General features: G+C 43.0%; 1 protein-coding gene across 5 annotated transcripts in view; it reads left to right on the forward strand.

The window, feature by feature from the left end:
• Positions 1-6,000, forward strand: part of zhx3a (zinc fingers and homeoboxes 3a) — a 56,820-nt gene that overhangs the window by 11,613 nt on the left and 39,207 nt on the right. For 3 of the 5 annotated variants that reach the window (XR_009826139.1, XM_062046400.1, XM_062046410.1), the window contains exon 1: positions 3,785-4,086. The exons of 1 other annotated variant lie outside the window; for it this stretch is intronic. The gene's annotated coding sequence lies outside the window, so the exon portion shown is untranslated. Of the gene's footprint in view, positions 1-3,784; positions 4,087-6,000 lie in introns of those variants that run through there. One more of the 5 variants, XM_062046397.1, reaches the window with a different exon arrangement.

Genomic DNA, 6,000 nt, shown 5'->3' on the forward strand with positions numbered 1-6,000 from the left:
CTCACCTCCCAGGGTGTGATCAAGGGCATGGGTCAAATGCAGTGGACAAATTTCTCCACACCTAGTGTGTGTGTGACAATCATTGGTACTTTAATTTTAATTCATATACACCCCCCGCTACCACCAAACCCCGCCCCCCCAACCCCGCCGACCTCAACCCCGACCCCCTATCTCCCGAATTCGGAGGTCTCAAGGTTGGCAAGTATACCATTACCTCCCACTCAGCATCGAGGGTTGGAATTGGGGGTTAAATCACCAAAATGATTCCTGAGCGCAGCCACCGCTGCTGCTCACTGCTCCCCTCAGCTCCCGGGGGTTGGAACAAGGGGATGGGTCAAATGCATAGAGTCATTTCACCTCACCTAGTGTGTGTGTGACTATCAGTGGTATTTAGTGCCATGAAATGCTTCATTGTTTTTTTGATTGATTGAAACTTTTATTAGTAGATGGCACAGTACAGTACATATTCCGTACAATTGACCACTAAATGGTAACACCCGATGAAAAGTTTTTCAACTTGTTTAAGTCGGGGTGCAAATAAATAAATTCATGGTAGTCAGAAAACAGCGGAAACAATTTGTGAACTGCACCCATTTTTAATTTATTTTTCATTTGCATCTGTCAATAGTTGACAAAAAATTCCTGTTGGGATTTTTATAATGATCATAATTCTATGACGTTTGTGATGGGTGCCCCTTTTTTCCTGTCTGGAGCACCTCCCCAGAAAATGTCTATGCACGTGCCTGACTATAAATGAAAAGTTCTTAAAACTTTCGATCAATTCTTTTTTCTTTCAATTTTTTTTCTTCTTCTTTTTAACGTTGATGTTCCAGGTAATCTTATTTTCAGTGAAGGTATAGGATAGGCAAATATAAGCCTTGGCTTCAGCCAATTCCTTTTTCGGTCATGCTTTTTCTTTTCTTTTCTTTTTGTGTGTAAATGTGTATGATTGTTATATATGTATAATCTGTACTGTTAATCTGGTCACACAAAATGGTTAATGGTTGATGGTTGATTATATGACCGAAATAAACATATTTCATTCATTCATTCATTCATTCATTCATTCATTCAATTCGACAACTTTACATAAAATATCTGTGATATCGATGCGTGGATCGACTCGCCCACCTCCAGTCTATACATGCCCCCCCCCCCAGTGGCTTTGTGGTTAGCGTGTCCGCCCTAAGGTAGGTCGTGAGTTCAAACCCCGGCCGAGTCACACCAAAGACTATAAAAATGGGACCCATTACCCATACTTGCCGACCCTCCCGATTTTCCTCCCGAAAATCTCCCGGGGCAACCTTTCTCCCGAATTTCTCTCGATTTCCACCCGGACAACAATATTGCGGGCGTGCCTTACAGGCACTGCCTTTAGCGTCCGCTTTTCCTCCTTACAAACAGCGTGCAGGCCCGGACACATGATATATGCGGCTTTTACACACAGATAAGTGAATGCAAGCCATACTTGATCAACAGCCATACAGGTCACACTGAGGGTAGCCGTATAAACAACTTTAACACTGTTACAAATATGCACCACAATGTGAACCCACACCAAACAAGAATGACAAACACATTTCGGGAGAACATCCGCACCATAACACAACATAAACACAACAGAACAAATACCCAGAACCCCCTGCAGCACTAACTCTTCCGGGACGCTACAATACAACCTACTCAGTGGCCTAGTGGTTAGAGTGTCCGCCCTGAGATCGGTAGGTTGTGAGTTCAAACCCCGGCCGAGTCATACCAAAGACTATAAAAATGGGACCCATTACCCCCCTGCTTGGCACTCAGCATCAAGGGTTGGAATTGGGGGTTAAATGACCAAAAATGATTCCCAGGCGCGGCACTGCTGCTGCCCACTGCTCCCCTCACCTCCCAGGGTGTGATCAAGGGCATGGGTCAAATGCAGAGGACAAATTTCACCACACCTAGTGTGTGTGTGACAATCATTAGTACTTTAATTTTAATTAATATACACCCCCCGCTACCACCAAACCCCGCCCCCCCAACCCCGCCAAGCTCAACCCCGACCCCCTATCTCCCGAATTCGGAGGTCTCAAGGTTGGCAAGTATGCCATTACCTCCCACTCAGCATCGAGGGTTGGAATCGGGGGTTAAATCACCAAAATGATTCCTGAGCGCAGCCACCGCTGCTGCTCACTGCTCCCCTCAGCTCCCGGGGGTTGGAACAAGGGGATGGGTCAAATGCATAGAGTCATTTCACCTCACCTAGTGTGTGTGTGACTATCAGTGGTATTTAGTGCCATGAAATGCTTCATTGTTTTTTTGATTGATTGAAACTTTTATTAGTAGATGGCACAGTACAGTACATATTCCGTACAATTGACCACTAAATGGTAACACCCGATGAAAAGTTTTTCAACTTGTTTAAGTCGGGGTGCAAATAAATCAATTCATGGTAGTCAGAAAACAGCGGAAACAATTTGTGAACTGCACCCATTTTTAATTTATTTTTCATTTGCATCTGTCAATAGTTGACAAAAAATTCCTGTTGGGATTTTTATAATGATCATAATTCTATGACGTTTGTGATGGGTGCCCCTTTTTTCCTGTCTGGAGCACCTCCCCAGAAAATGTCTATGCACGTGCCTGACTATAAATGAAAAGTTCTTAAAACTTTCGATCAATTCTTTTTTCTTTCAATTTTTTTTCTTCTTCTTTTTAACGTTGATGTTCCAGGTAATCTTATTTTCAGTGAAGGTATAGGATAGGCAAATATAAGCCTTGGCTTCAGCCAATTCCTTTTTCGGTCATGCTTTTTCTTTTCTTTTCTTTTTGTGTGTAAATGTGTATGATTGTTATATATGTATAATCTGTACTGTTAATCTGGTCACACAAAATGGTTAATGGTTGATGGTTGATTATATGACCGAAATAAACATATTTCATTCATTCATTCATTCATTCATTCATTCATTCATTCAATTCGACAACTTTACATAAAATATCTGTGATATCGATGCGTGGATCGACTCGCCCACCTCCAGTCTATACATGCCCCCCCCTCCCCCCCCCCCACACACACACACCCCAACCCGTATGTATGCCATTACCTCCCACTCAGCATCGAGGGTTGGAATTGGGGTTTAAATCACCAAAATGATTCCCGAGCGCAGCCACCGCTGCTGCTCACTGCTCCCCTCACCTCCCGGGGGTTGGAACAAGGGGATGGGTCAAATGCATGGAGTCATTTCACCTCACCTAGTGTGTGTGTGACTATCAGTGGTATTTAGTGCCATGAAATGCTTCATTGTTTTTTTTTTTATTGATTTAAACTTTTATTAGTAGATTGCACAGTACAGTACCTAGTGTGTGTGTGACTATCAGTGGTACTTTAACTTGAATTTTAGTGCCAGGAAATGCTTCATTGTAGTCAGAAAACAGTGGAAAAAATGTGTGAACTACACCCATTTTTTTATTTATTTGCATTTGTCAATAGTTGAAAAAAATTCCTGTTGGGATTTTTATAATGATCATAATTATATGACGTTTGTGATGGGTGCCCCTTTTTTCCTGTCTGGAGCACACACCCCTCCAGAAAATGTCTATGCACATGCCTGACTATAAATGAAAAGTTCTTAAAACTTTCGATCAATTTGACAACTTTACATAAAATATCGGTGATATCGATGCGTGGATCGACTCGCCCACCTCCAGTCTATACATGCCCCCCTCCTTTTTTGTTACACGCGCACACATCCCTCCCCGCCCCTCTCCAAAATTTGAGATGAAAGGGCTTTTGGATTTCGGATGACGCTCCCAATCACGTGCTCCTAGGAAATACACTCGCTATCGGTTTTTTTTTGGGGGAGCTTTTTTTTTGTGTGGAGCTTGCCTCGTCCTGCATGGCGGACAGTAGTTGTCGAGCGGCTCATGTCATGTAATGTACCTTGCCGTGGTCACTGACGGGTTCACGCCAGTTCACCGGGTTCACTTGAGGAGAGCCCCCACCCCTCCTGCTCGCCTCTTCTGCTCAACGCTCGGCCGACCGGAGCTCATCCGATATTATTCATTTATATATATTCATGTCGGAGTCCATTTGGCCGCGTTGAGGTAAGGACACATCGACTCTTTTCCGAGGCGGAGCGGTCGTTCCCCAAAGTTGTTTACCAAAAATGCACGTCTCTCGCTCGGAATTGTGGATGTTGATCGGGTGTAGTTTACATGAAGTCGCCTATGTATAAAATGGCGACAGTAGGTGGAGGGGGTGGGTTTTTTTTTTGTATTTTTTTGGGAGGAGGACTGACTCTACTAAAGGTTGTAAAGAGTGCCAGCTGGACGTTGGCAAGTGTCTCGGAGGTTGTGTGAATGGACTTGGAATGGCTTTACGCGTCACTTTGTCACACTTGGAGCTCGCTATAGCGTCCAATGTGGCGGATATGATGATTTGTATTTGCACTACGCACCGTCTTTCCTCGCCGTGCTCGTCTTGCCAACACTCGGCGAGCAGTATGGGCGCAATGTACAATCTACATATGTCTCCCTGGAGTAGGCCTAAATGCACAGACGGGACTCTTTTTCTTTCATTTCTTCCTCTTCCTCCCACCAACATGTGCTTCTGCCCTACTCACACACACCCACTCTCACACACACACGTAAACACAAGCAGAAATGACTTGCTCTTTTCTACATGTTTTGCTCAGCTAGCTGTTGAATGTATCACTTCCGGTGTATTAATTTATGTTTTTACAGTGTACATATTTTATTGAACCAGCCTTGTGCCTTAAGGGAGGGACCTCTGTGTTGACTAATATTGCCACTGTGGACTGTGCAATGTGGGTCCACCCAACAGGAGGCCAAATGAATCGTGCCAGCTAAACTGGCATTATTCACTAGCAAAATGTGAATTATTTTACCATGTGAGGGCATTCCATATAATATAGGTCAAGGAAAGGACTGAGGTTTTCCACATGGGGCGGTCCAGAGCACTACTGTGGACATGCTCTATACTCCATTTGTGGGTGTGTGTGTGCGCTGACCAGCAAGACGTGGTAGACGAGCTCTTGGCTGTTGTCATTTTGGCAGCTTGGCCCGGTGAGTTCTGTGTGCGTGGAGGTTTTCATTCCAGCAGGATGTGTACGCTGGGAACGGGCTCCCGTGTTTTCAGAACTGCTCTAATGAGGCCAGCCAGTCTCTCTCCTGTCAGAAATAGGACTACAGTAGGGGGTCAGTTTTTTGTCCCTCGGTTTTCAAATCCACAGTAAAGTAGTACCCCATAGGGCTAAACGCTAGACTCCACGGCAACTGTGTTTTTGAGGATCTTGAAAAGTGTAGGTATTAGGGCTGTGAATCTTTGGGTGTCCCACGATTCGATTCAATATCGATTCTGTGGGTCACGATTCGATTCAAAATCGATTTTTTTTTTTTTTCAATTCAACACGATTCTCGATTCAAAAACGATTTTTTTTCCCCATTCGAAACGATTCTCTATTCATTCAATACATAGGATTTCAGCAGGATCTACCCCAGTCTGCTGACATGCAAGCAGAGTAGTAGATTTTTGTAAAAAGCTTTTATAATTGTAAAGGACAATGTTTTATCAACTGATTGCAATAATGTAAATTTGTTTGAACTATTAAATGAACCAAGAATATGACTTATTTTATCTTTGTGAAAATATTGGACACAGTGTGTTGTCAAGCTTATGAGATGTGATGCGAGTGTAAGCCACTGTGACACTATTGTTCTTTTTTTTTAAAATGTGTAAATGTCTAATGATAATGTCAATGAGGGATTTTTAATCACTGCTATGTTGAAATTGTAACTAATATTGATACTGTTGTTGATAATATTAATTTTTGTTTCACTACTTTTGGTTTGTTCTGTGTCGTGTTTTTGTCTCCTCTCACTTGCTCTGTTTATTGCAGTTCTGAGTGTTGCTGGGTCGGGTTTGGTTTTGGAATTGGATTGCATTGTTATGGTATTGCTGTGTATTGTTTTGTTGGATTGATTAATTAAAAAAAAAAA

This window comes from Entelurus aequoreus, linkage group LG01 (genome assembly GCF_033978785.1).
Source record: "Entelurus aequoreus isolate RoL-2023_Sb linkage group LG01, RoL_Eaeq_v1.1, whole genome shotgun sequence".
In the NCBI taxonomy this organism is placed as follows: Eukaryota; Metazoa; Chordata; class Actinopteri; order Syngnathiformes; family Syngnathidae; genus Entelurus; species Entelurus aequoreus.